General features: G+C 43.1%; 1 long non-coding RNA gene across 8 annotated transcripts in view; it reads right to left on the reverse strand.

Moving 5' to 3' along the window:
* Nucleotides 1-13,534, reverse strand: part of LOC138114493 (uncharacterized) — a 154,961-nt gene that overhangs the window by 66,010 nt on the left and 75,417 nt on the right. The window contains exon 1 of one of the 8 annotated variants that reach the window (XR_011152658.1): nt 4,981-5,089. The exons of the other annotated variants lie outside the window; for them this stretch is intronic. This is a non-coding gene — a long non-coding RNA (uncharacterized lncRNA). Of the gene's footprint in view, nt 1-4,980; nt 5,090-13,534 lie in introns of those variants that run through there. 8 annotated transcript variants of the gene reach the window in all.

The following is a 13,534-nucleotide window of genomic DNA, read 5'->3' on the forward strand; positions in this document are numbered from 1 at the left end:
GCTGGGAAGGAACCTCCTTCTACTTTTACAGGGATTTTGAGGTATATGTACTGCCTGCCTCATTGAGAGAAGAAAAATTTTTGCACCAGAGACAACAGATACTCTGCTGTTGTTTTGGGTCCAGGGAGAAGCAGAGGCCAAAACCCACAAGAACAGACACCCATTACATTCTTTTCATATAGTAATATGGAAGAACATTACTCTCAGTTTTCATCCTTGCACACAACTCCTCTGCCTCCTCTCAGACATGACACTAGAGCAGAGTGTTGCAGAGAAAAGACCTTGTAGAACAAAAACCTTGCAGAACAACAGGACAACAGATTGCAGGAGAGACAAACAAAGATTGGACAAGGCTGGTTTATGGATGTAACTAAAGAGTTTCTGGCAAGGGTGATTTCTACCAAGGTTACTCTTATAGTTCACCTGTGCAAAAAATAAGCAAAAATTCAAGTTCCTGGAGGTCCAGGAGATCTTTTATTCTTTAGCCTATTTAATTCTATTTCTTCATTTTTTATCTCTAAGGGAGGGAAAAGAGGGTGTTTCAGCCCTGAACTATAAGGCTGACTTGCAGCTGGTGGCCCAGTAATTGGTATTTATGGCTCAGAACGCATCACTAACACACAGGTTAGAGACTGATATTTTCATCACTCCTTCCTTTGCTCTCAGCTTTGCAGCTATTTCATGCACTCTGGGTTTGCCAATTACCTTCCCGAGGTGGGACGGGGTGATTTGTTTCTAATGCATGTACAGCGAGTTGGAATAGCCTGGTTTGTTTTTGCATTTGCAATTTCATGGGGACAGATTCAGGGACAAACACATAGGAAAGACAGCAGATAGCCTTGTTAAGCACCTCAAAGAGTTCTTGGAGCTTCATTTCACAGCAGCCTATTACATATCTGCCCCCAAATTGGCTCTTAAACCCCCAGCTAGCACTGCTCCCTTTGGCCTGTGGCCTTTGTGCCTCTGGTGCCTGTTAAGCTGTTCTGCACGTTCTCATGCTGTGAGCTTTGCCTTCCTGGGGACTGGGAGGGATGCTGAGGGCTGGTATGATACATTGCAGTGCTGAAACCTGGAAGCTGTAGGTTGGGTAGAGAGAGATATTATTGAAAGGGTTCACAGAATGGGTGTGCAAAGTCAATCCAGAAAAAGATGCCTTGACAGAATCCTATGAACAGAGGATGAGATCCCAGTACAAACCAGGAGGTGCGAGGGCAGCTCTCATGAGACATGCTGCTAGCTTTGCAGTCGGCAGCCCTAGATTTAGGATTTTTGAGGAAGTCAAATAGCATCTCATCTATAATTCAATCCTCTTTCACTCTCTTCTGGATTCCTAGAGTCCCATTCTCCCCCCAAAGATATAACATGTCCTGCCTGAGGGCATGGGTACCAAAAAATTGAAAGTGTCACCATTTTGTCATATTTGTCACTTTTGAAAGCAACATGCTCAGAATAGGAAAAGGGAATGAAAAGATCAAGAGCACAACCAGCCAGAGCCCGTAGCATGCACAGAGGCTGTCTGGGATGATACACACCCCTGGGTGAAATACCAGTTCCTGAAGTCATTGAAACTAGTCAGAGTCAGATAGCACAGATAAGCTCCTAAATACACAGTGGAGTTTAAAAGACAGACCCTATACAGATTTAATTAGCGTGCTAGAAAAAGAGAAGAGGCACTGGAAAGCCAGATAAATCTGCATTCCTAGGATTTCTGAGTGTGAAGGATGGAAAAGGGAAGGCTTTCATATAGGAAAGATAGGAAATAAAATATTTCAGTGAATGCACAGAAACTTTGCTGTAAATGGGCTGCTGGAATAACCCAGGCAGAATAAGCTTCAGTTTCAACTGAAGCATGAAAGTCAATAATCTCTGTAACCTTTTTAAACTCTTTGCTCTTCTATCACATATAGAGAGGCTGAAGGGAGTTAATCTATTCAAGGTGTGTGTGTCTGTATTCCTTGTATACAGCAGAGTACTCCCTCACAGAGAACTAGTTAGCAGTCTGTCTCATGCTTAGCACTAGCAATATTTAAGGAAAGTGCCATTGTCATTTATGTTACTGAGAATTTTACTAAACCCAAAAAAGACCCAGTTGTCCTTCCTAAGAAAATAAAAAGTTGAAGGATAGAAGGTGGTCCAAACTACTTTTTAACTATCAATTATTTGTCTAAAAAATTAATTTCTCATGTATATGTTGCGATTCAAAACCCATTTTGTAGATATATGCTTTGTACATTAAGACCAAAATTTGGAATATTTCTTCTAAAAATGCCAAACTGACCCATGCTGCCTTTCTCTTTTAAGTTTCTTTACAAGGGGAAAAAGTGCCTGAGAAGAGCACATCATGTTGTTCTCAGAGGACAACGTCAAGTTCTGAGTCCTGTAATTACTTCGGGTTAGTCATTTTATCCCTGATGAAGGTTTCTCTTGCAGTCCATGGAGGGCGCCTTTCCATCTGGGAAACAATTAGTAGATACTCCAGACTAAGACTTGCAGTTTCAGGACTGCATTAATTTTTAGTTGACAGTAATGAGACTGTCAGAATAATTCTTACCTCAGTAGAAATAATCTCTCTCAATCAGTGCTGCACAAAATGTACAACTGTCACTCACTGAACTTCTCTTCTACAAGGGCCAAATTGTTAGTGATAGGATGAAATAGAAAAAGCCATTGAGGGCAGGCAGGCTTGGCCCTAACAAGGGATTAATGAATAAATAATTTCCAGGCCATTATTCCAAAAGAGAAAACCAAGAAGTTGTAGCCGGAGAGAATATCAGAACAGACCCCAAATCTCCCAGCTCTCAGGATGAAATTTAGTTTCAACTACAGAATGAAGATGTTTCCATCCTCTTTAGAACATTGTGCAGATAAATTCCTTCAGCTGTGGGAAATACTCAGCTGTTGTGACAATGGGCTCTACATAAAACAGCCTAGTGCATCTTGAGATTATTAAGTTTATTGCAAATTATTAATTTTAAACAAAGATTTATGATAAGCAATGACTGCAGTAGGAAAAGATCACTGTTGTGGTACAGCACATGCACCCACATACAAGCTGCATCAGCAATAAAAGGCAGGAGAAATTCCCCTCTAACTATATTTCACTTGGAAAGGCATTTATTTATGATTGGGCACTGGAGCATTTGAAGTACTGATGCAGGACACCAACAAAACATATCAACAGTGTTCATTGGCTAAGCTATCAGGTCTTCCACCATGAGGACAGGTGTGGCAATTTAAAAAAAAAGTTCAGGTATATGTCTGGTAATATGTCAAATCAATTATTTCAGGACTTTGGGGCAGGCAGAGGGAAGACAAGTTGATTGCTATTGGAACATGCTTTGCACAAGATGCAGTGATGGCAAATAGCCCAGTTTCAGTGGGCTAAGCTGTGATCCCTAGATAAATATAGACTAAAAATGCAACAGCAGCTACCATGAGATTAACAAAATAAAATCAAACTTATAAAGGATGAAATGCCCATTTCTGTCTTTGCTGCCAAGCACAAAAATGCTGCACATAACCACATTCTTTGAACCACTTCTTTTTAAACATTGATACTACATAGGAAACAAAAAACCAGTAGGGCTACTGTTTCCCACACCCCAGCAGGAATCCAGGCGTTCCACTGATAACTAAGGAAAAAAATACATGAATATTTGGTGCAGAGAATGCTGTGTGTGACACTGACTGAGACAACCATTGACAAAACTGCTTCATTACACATCACTGCAGTGCAACACAGGCAGAGGAGGCAGGGGAGAAGCAGCACATTTCTGGAGTCCCAAACCAACTGCCTTGTCTCGCATGCAAAACCAGAGCCTGTAAGCCCCACTGCTGTATCTGCTGACCTGATCTATGTACTTATTCCAGAGCTCACCTCTGAAATTTTTGCATAAAGTTTTTTTGAGATTTAGAGCTTGATTCAAAGATAGCTGAACTCAGTAGGAACCCCTAGCACCAGGTTTGAGATGGACTGCAAAGAAAAGGCATTTTTGTGCCCAGGGCCATGCGCTGCAGACCCAGCCGGGCCTCCCACGCTGCAGGATGGACACAGCACGTGCAGAGGAAAGACCTTTTGTGTGAGGTTCATACCCAATTCTTTACCCTATAACACCAGTAGAATTACCTGTGTGACACAGCAGACAGTCAGAGCCCTCAAAGTGACAAATAAAAATATAAATGATATCTCTGTCAACATCTTAAGTTGTTCAACCACTTTTTTTCTGCCTCCTGGTAAATTGCTCCTCAGGCTGTTCTTGCTGAGGTTTTGTCCAATTCAGTTTCCTCTAGTAAGATGACAGAGCAAGGAGAAACTAAAAATAATGACAAACACTTTCCCCAGTTTCCCATCTGAAAAATTTCACCTTGTTTTACCAAGTCCATTACAGATGATGACATATTAATTGCACCGTGTGCAGGACAATACAAAGCAATTAGCACTTCTGCTGTGCTTCATGGCTGCTCTGTGCAGTTTTCCAGGGGGAGGTATGATATGAAATCTCATGACTAGCATGAAACCAACTGTAGTCATCACTGAATTTATATTTTTCCATGCCTGCCTAACACCCAGTTCAGTGCCTGCTGGGCTTTCTCTTAGAGGCAATCTGGCAGCCTGAAACAGGAGACCTAATTTCTACAGACATGGCATAAGAACAAATTGCCCAAATTTTGGGAGAACTGTGGATTTAAAGGAAACCAGATAACATTCAATAGCCTACCAAAACAAAAGGGAAAGAAGAGTCCAAGAGTTCCTGACTTTAGACAACTCATTTCATCTCCCCCAAACCATGCATTACTGAAATGCAAATAATAATACACTGGCATTCTTAGGATGAAAGCTATATTTGTGAATTAAAGCATAAAAGAAACCAGGAATGGACGAGCTTTTCCCACATTTCAAGCTCTCAGCATTACTAACAATTTGGTTTTATTAAAGACAATATATATAGGCTTAAGTCATAGCTTTTATCTGTAACTTACCATTGCATCCAGCAGAATCCCCCACTGGAATTTCTTCCAAACTGTACAAATGACCTTGTTCCCATAATTAATCCTAACATTGTTAATGTTTGGGTTTAGGTATTGCAGCTCTTCCCCCACATCTATTTACAGCCTTTTGCTCTTTGCCACCTCCTACTCCTCCCTAATAGGCACCAGGACTGACTGAAGGGTTCAGCCACAGGCACAGATGACACCAATTAACTAATGGGTTCATTTGATCCCTTGCACCAAGGCCTGTGGCCACCCTGCTCTAACCACAAATAGTGCCTGGATGGTGACAACCAAACTCCTTCCAGCTACCCTGGATTATTTGTTGCAGATGTTTATTCTCAGCTGGTAAGGTAGGAAGGATAAAGACAGATGTAGGTTTTAGTCTGGGGGTTTGCTCAGTGTGACTTAGGCACTGCCAAAGTACTGACTAATCCCAATGAAAGTGAAAAGAAACTATTTAAGTTTGACAGAGCAAACATGGGCACTATTTCCAGCCTCACCAGGTGGCTCTTAGCAAGCCAGGGAACTGCAGGTGACTCGGACTTACAGAACCATCCTAACATGCAGTCCTAAGGCTGCAGTCCAGGATGACTCTGAGGTGGTGAAGGTCCTCAGGAGGGACAGACAGGCAGCCAATCTGGCCTGCTGCACATGCCTAAATCAGTAAGAATTGCATCATTGCTTGTGTAGGTGTATCCTTTACTTAGCATCCTGAATCTGTAGGAAACAAGTTACCTTGGCACTGGGATTCTGATTGGCAAGACTTGTGAAATTTTAAGAAGGGGCTGAACTCTTGGGGAATTTCTCTTACAAGATGTATGCTCTGGAAGTTGCAAAGTATTAAGTGTTAAAAGCAGGACCCAGAATTGTATCTTTTTGTCTCTGGTTTTGATGCTCTGCTTTGCTCTAAGTTAATTGGCAAATTTCTTTTATTTGCATATCTCAACAAAATGTTTATAATTCTCTGCACAAAAATTGATTTAGAAAGGAAAGCCTGAGTCTTTTAAGCTGAGCAGTTGGCAGATGCATAGGACCATATATAATGTATGCCTATACCATAAAGACATACATCAGTAGTGGGTGGACTGTATATCTCCCTGTGCACTTATTTCTATTTTATGGTATTTTAAAATAAGAAATACCCTTTAAAGAAGCTGATTGCCTCAGGCTAGCAAAAATTTACAAGGCTCACTTGAAATGTTTTTGCTTAACAGCAGGAAAAAAAAAGAGAAGTCATGCATTTGAAAGTGAACATTTCAATTATCCCAATCCTGGTGACCTCTTCTGGGTATTAAGATGCTATTGGCAGACAGCTCTCTTCAAAAGATAAATTGTGCCTTTCCACAGCAGCAGAATGGCATTTTTTTTCATGTCAGGACATATTGATTTCATACAAATTTTAGAGAAAATAACAGCTGGCCACATATATCAGTGATGCCAGAACACTGAAGTACAAGTGCCCTGAAGGGGAGGGAAGCAAGTAGGTCAGTCATAGAATCACAGAATGGTTTGGGTTGGAAGGGACCATAAATATCACCTAGTTCTAACCTTCTTGCCGTGGGACACCTTCCACTATCCCAAGTTGCTCCAAGCCCTGTCTACCCTGGCCTTGAACACTTCCAGGGATGGGGCATCCACAGCTTCTCTGGGCAACCTGTGCCAGTGCCTCCCCACCCTCACAGGAAGGAGTATCTGATACCTAACCTAAACCTACTCTCAGTTTAAAGCCATTCCTCTTGTCCTGTCATTACACACCCTTGTAAAAAGTGTCCTCTCAGCTTTCTTGTCAGCTCCCTTCAGGTACTGAAAGGCTACAATTAGGTCACCCTGAAGCCTTTTCTTTTCCAGGTTGAACGATCCACATTCTCTCAGCCTTGTCTCATATGAGAGGTGCTCCATCCCTCTGATCATCTTGGTGGCCTCCACTGGACTCACTCCAACTGGTCCATGTCCTTCCTGTGCTGGCATGCCAGAGCTGGATGCAGCACTGCAGGTGGGGTCTCACCAGAGCAGAGGGGAAGAATCCCCTCCCTCACCTGCTTCCCACACTGCTCTGGATGCAGCCCAGGACATACGGCCGGGTCACGTCCTGCGTCTCATCCACCAGCACCCCCAATCCTTCTCCCAGGCCTGCTCTTGATCTGCTCATGCCCAGCCTGGACTGATACCAAGACCTGCCCTGAACCAGGAGCAGCACCAGCACTTGGCCTTGTTAAACTTCATGAGATTCCCCTGGGCCCATTTCCAGAGCTTGTCCAGGTCCCTGTGGCTGGCATCCTGTCCTTCAGGTGTGCCAACCCCACTTAGTCTCAGGGCTGTGTCTCAAATCTGAGGACAGAAGGCATCCTGGGTCTGAGGGGCAGATTAGTGAGCTGCAGCCATACAGAGATGTTGCAGGAGATATTTTGACTCATCTTTGAGGGTTGTCTAACTTCTGACAGATGAAGAAGGGCCAGCAAAGAGGCCTGATGCTTACAGTGGGGGCTGCAAGGTAGAAACGGAGCATTGGCATCCCTCTCCACCCAGACAGGTCCTTTACTTTATAAAGATGGGAGAGGCAGGTTTTACCTCTGGGAAGAGGCAGAAAAGAAATATTTTCTTGGAGTTGGGCAAACCGTTCTAGGAATGCAAAGTCAACCAGCTGGAAGAACAGACACTGAAATCCTATCTGTTCTCCTGAAACCAGAGCTGTTTTTGAAAATCTTTAAGAATGAAGAAATACAGAAGAAATGCCATCCAGGCTCCAGGCCACAGAGCAGGACATTATGAATCCATGGATACTGGTAGAAAAAAATTGAAGTTTGAACACTGCAATCAGTAAACATCTCAGAGCTCATTAAAATCAAGCCTCACTACAAGGTTTCATAGAGCAGCCCAGAGCCACCCTGCTGAGTTAAAGTCACTTAACCCCAAGCTCCAGCACTGGTAAAGCCAGGCACCCTCCTCCCTCAGCAGATCACTTTTGGGGTCAAGCAGGAGCTGCTGCAGCGGAAGGAGGAGCAAAGCCTCTCTAGTGGACAATGAGAGATGTTCCTGAGAGAGCAGCTGGTTCCAGCTCCTCTTCTACACTCCTGCATTTATCTACAGGATGGGTTTGTGGTATTGAAACATATGGGCTTTCCAAGCACGACTGCTTCTTTTGGGGATAACAATGCCATTAAAAGCATCCAGGAAGGAGGCACAGCTTGCCACCACCGAGGGGCCTGCTCCAGGATGAAACAGACTTCTTGCAGAAACAACCCCAAACCTACTTGTAATGTCTGCCCTGTTTTGCCATCATCTCATTCCCAATTTTACTAACAAATAAAATGACTGGGAAAACATTTAAATTAGTTTGCCAGCTGGTTTGAGTATCTATTTCTGAAAACATCTTAATCTTCTGGAAAAGCTCATAATTTTTAATGCAGTTGTCGACAGAGTCTTTTAGAAACTGGTACAAACACAGGCTTAAGGGTATCTTAATACTATTCTTCTCTTTCAGATCAGAGGGCTAGAATTACTGAGGTTTTTAAGCATGACATGTATTTGCTTTTATAGAATGAAACTAAAATAGGACAAAAAGGCTTAAATATTTGTTAATGCCTTTCTTTACAGATTGCAAATGGTTTTGTCATGACTGCACACCCAGGACTTCACCATGCTCCAGATGAAATCAGTAGCTGGGAACCCTGTGTCAGACTTTGGAGATGTTTTGACAGGAAAAAGGTTTTCTTCAAGTTTGCAAATCTTGAACCAGAAAATAAACATTTGTGGTGTACCTCCTTGAGAGCACTTTTCTGATAACACCATTCATATCACATTCTCATTCACGCTGATTTAGCAAAGCTATCCAATTCCACAGCTTCACTACTGCTGAAATAATTTTAAGGAAGACCAGTTATAGTAGGTTTTTGGGCACTTGTCTGTAGGAGTGTTTTATTACACACAGGTAGGAGTAGCCCAAGGGAGAGGAGCATCCCAGGGTTTTGCCATCAACCTGAAACACATACTGCACAGGTTTTAAAACATTTACAAAGCCATAGAAATTCTCAAGGACTTTCTCCAGGGCAAAAAGAGTGAGGGCTCCACTTTTCAGCCATTCAGTATAGAACACACCATCTTCACATATCCCAGCCACTGGTCTTGATCTGGCACCAGTCCCCTTTACTCAAATGAAGTTAACTCCTATTGTCAGGGTCAAGATGATAGTTCAATCTATCATTTCCTGTATTAATACAGTTTCCAGGCAAGACCTCACCAAGCCTGTGTGGCAGCATTAGATGGGCATGCTCAGGACTGATTTAATATCAGTGTAATCTCAAAATAAACACATTGCTGGCCTTTCAGCTCCTCCTGATTCCTGTAGGACAGAATTGGCATGAGGAGAGCAATTGCTATGACCCATACTTCCCTTACCACTCTTATCTCATACACTTGAAACACATCTCCTAGTGAAAGAGGAAAAAGCAGAGCTGGCTCAAAATGTTGCCATTTTTAGACCAGAGGGAAAAAACAGCAGCAGCAACAACAACAAATGCCAATTTTTCTGTCATTCATTAAAAAAAAAGGCCCCAAAAGCCTTTAATGCAAGAATCAGATTGTTTGAAGCAAAATCAGAAAACAGACTTCAGAAGCAGTCTGGGAAAGAAAACGTGATATTTTTCAGAAAAAAAAAAAGTTCTCAGATGGCATGGACTCTACATTCATATTAACTTTGTACAAACCACACGGTCCAGTGCTCCTGGTACCCCAGAGCAAGTTCCCCAGCTCCATGCCAAGCCTCAGTGATTGCTAGAGGGCCCCAAAGGCAGAGTATTCATTTCATCTTATTTTCATGGAAACTAAACCCCAGGCAGGTCCATTGCAATAAAGCACAGTCAGGGAGATCAGTGATGACAGCCCTGAGGCTTCATCCCCCTCCACCATGTGCAGCCTAGAAGAGAGTGCAGGGTCCCATTCCAGAGCTGGGTGCTCTGGTGATGCTGCCTGTCACCATCACAGTGCTGCCTCTGTTTATGTCACAGCATAAAAATGGCCATGTAGAGGAACCTATTTAGGATGAGAAATAATATAATTTGGCTTCAAGCCAGGATGTTCTTTGCTCAAATGGCAAAAACTTCTCCCGCTTCTGAAATAGCTCAGGGCTGCTGATCTAGAGATTATACCACAAGGCCCAGCTTTATGCTGCATGTGGTGATTGACAAAGCTCAGGAACCGCTTGGTTACGGACAATGGAGCTTGGTCCATCCTGGTGAGGGCAGGTTATACTGGCACTTTACAGAGGAGGGAGGATGATGCCTCTGGAAGGAGCTGCAATTCAGTTCTGCTTTTCTGAATTACTGTTCGTAACGCTGAGATTGCACCCAGGAGCCTGCCTGTTTGTCAGGACTGCACCGTGCTTAGCAGTGTACAAGCACAAAATAAAATTACATTATCTGAAGAGTCCTTTTCATGCTTTTAAAGAAAGACACTAAAGTCATACATGAATTCCTCTGAATCTCATTTATAAATCAAAATAATTATTTTAGCAAGTGATGACAGGTAATAAGTGGCACAGGCTCTTGTCTTTTCCCTGCAAGATGAACCACTTTCCCTGGATTACAGTAGTATTTCCCTCACTCACTGTGCCCTCTCTCTAACGATGCACTGCTCCTCTTCCTCCTGCATCCAGCACTGGGAACACCGGGTGAGTACTGGACCAAAGAATTCATGAACACAAGAATTATGTTATCTACAGAGCACTGAAGAGTCTCCTCATGGTCTATACACCAGTGAAAAAAAAAATTAAAAAGAAATCTCATTTGCTGCAGCTCACAGCTTCAGCCTTTGCAGATATGGCCTAAATATCTGCTTGCACACACTTCACAGCAAGGCATCCCACCAGCCAAATACATAATCCATCCATTTAAAACCACCCACAAAGGAGGCAAGTATTGAATCATTTTGGGGGCTGGCACAGGAGATCTGCATCTTGCTGGTTTCATTACCTTGAATAATAGCACAACAGATCTGTAAGTCACATTTAAATCGATTTTAAATTAATCCAAACCCTAGGTGTAAAGATAACAAAGTGTTGGATGAGAGACTATGTTTTAACCCATTTTTAGATCCCCTGTATTTCTGCGATAGCAGGGACTGAAAGCACAGGTGTCAGATGAAGGCAGGCTTCAGCATCTGAGCCACTGCTGCAGTCTAAACAAGAGAGATGGTCCAGCCTTGAAAAAGAGAAAGGAGCCAAAATCCTGGATACAAACACCCAACTATGGAGGACAGACCTTCCTGTGCATTTAAACCCTGACTGTATTTAAGAACTCCTTAGGAGAACTAATACACTCCCCCCTCCCCCCCAATTGACCTACAGATTTGCAAAGCTGCCCTCATACAGGGACTGCTGCATGGCTGATGTCAGAATAAGGCACCCTGGTGCTGTGTGTTTTTGCAATTTAAAAAACAAGTAACACTGCTCTTTCCTTGTTCAACCCTTTAATATACCAGACATAAACATAAAACAACATATTCCTGTCTCTCACTGACAGAGAAACAAGGTTCAGCTTAATCTCACTGCTCAAGAAATGATGATACCAGTTGCAAGATCTCTGCAAAGGGGCTGTAGGGGGGTACAGGGTGGCTCAGTTAAAGGTGTTTTTCCAAGGAGGTTAGAGTTGAATTTGACAACTATTCCTAATATTAAATTAGTAGGTTACAGATGTTTCTCAACTTCATGAAAGACTTTCACATACAAAATCTAAAACCAAACAAAACTCAGAAAATCTGTGTTCTGTAGATGTCTCCTTCAGCAGTTCTCTATGACATTGATACCAGCCGATAGAAACAATGGGGAAAGTCTAAACTTCAGGCTCTTCCCAAGCAATTATTCTGAAACACATGATTTTTTTAGTCAATGAACTATTTTGCCTCCTTCTAAGGCCAAACTCCTATGTAAAAAAGGCAGAGAAAACTGGTACAAGACAACACTTATCCAGGTGGAGTGAGGACTTGTACTCCTAAGAAATCCATTTTTCCACATCTAACTTTCAGGTGATTCCTCTCCTCCACTCTGCCCAACAGATGGTACCCAAAGAGTTCCTACCCTGGTGCTTGCATCAAGAAAAGCAGACATGGAAGGGGGATTTCCTCAAAGCACATTTGAAATCCTTAGTGCTGAAGATGACAACACTTGGAAGATGCATTTGCCATGTCAATCTGGAGCTTCCCCTTCCCAGTCAAGCACTGGGCTGTCTCCCCACAGATGTTTGCTTTTGCTGTTAGTTATTGCTTGCACCACAAAATAATTTCAGCTGGCTCTGTACTGGTCTGGGAGTGAAGGAGTTACAGAGATGATCTCAACCAGCTGTGCCTGTGCAAGTCCAGGCATCCCTTCTCCTGACACCCTTTCCTATCATACAGGAAGCCAGCTGCAATTCTTTGTAACAACCAGGGATAGAATATTTCTCCAAACTGCGGGGTTCCCTTATGTGAAATACAAAACAAAAGCAAATGAGATGTAAGGAGGTGATCTCTGCAGCTCAGGGGAAATAATTTCAAAGATTAAATCTGTTCTGTGCCATCAGCTGAGCTTAGCACATTTCCAGTGGTGCAGTCATTTATAGCTCTGGGGCTGCCACTGCCCAAGCACTAATGGGCATTTCCCAGCTGGGCTTCTGACCAGCACAGCCCTTTGGAGAGCACCTGTGTTGCTCCCAACACTCTGCAGCATCAGCAAACACTGGGATGTTCCCTCTCATGCTTGCAGACAACTCTGCACAAGATGCAGTGCATCAGAGAGATAAGAGAGAATCAGGGAGCAGCAAGGGTTACCCAGGGCCAGGGTGGCAATAGGGCACAGAGCAAACAGAGGTGCTGGAGGCTCTGCAGGACTGGCAGTCTGGGTGCCTGTGTAGGAAAAGACCCGGAGACACCCTGGCTGCTGCCTAAACACTGCAGGTAGCACTGGAGTCTGCCCACCTACACCAGCACTGAGCAAAACCCACCCAGAAAGCTTCAAGCAGCTCCCTGGGCTGGGCAGTGCAGCTGTGGGGAGAAACCACTGCCCTTCAGCAGGGTTAATTCAACCATCACAGGATTAACACCCAGCAGCTTTGCACATTATTCTGCCATGAAAGCAGAGGTCAGATCTCTTCCCTAGATTTGGGACTGCTTGTCTTCAAATCTGTAGCAACTAAATCTGTGGTGTTTGGGGGTTTTAAGTAATTTTTTTTTTCTCCTTTTGCTTCAATGATCTTTGTGGGTCCCCTCCAACTCAGGACACTCTGTGATTCTAAAATCCCCTGAAAGTGTGTGTAAAACCTCACACAGGCTGTTCTCTCACTGATGCACTATCAGGCTGGAATGTTTAGGCAAGAATTTTCTTGCAAGTTTGAAATGTCAGTTAGTTCTCTTTAGTTTTGGATGAGGTATTTTTGTTAATCTGAAAAATCATTGTAGCAGTCATGGTCATTTTTATGTATATTCCTTTTCCACATGCAAATAATCCTTTATATAAGGTCCTGTACTACTTTATGCCTCATTTCCTTTACTTCACAAGAAGAAAGGTGCTTTACAA

The sequence above is a fragment of the Aphelocoma coerulescens genome, chromosome 9, assembly GCF_041296385.1.
Source record: "Aphelocoma coerulescens isolate FSJ_1873_10779 chromosome 9, UR_Acoe_1.0, whole genome shotgun sequence".
In the NCBI taxonomy this organism is placed as follows: domain Eukaryota; kingdom Metazoa; phylum Chordata; class Aves; order Passeriformes; family Corvidae; genus Aphelocoma; species Aphelocoma coerulescens.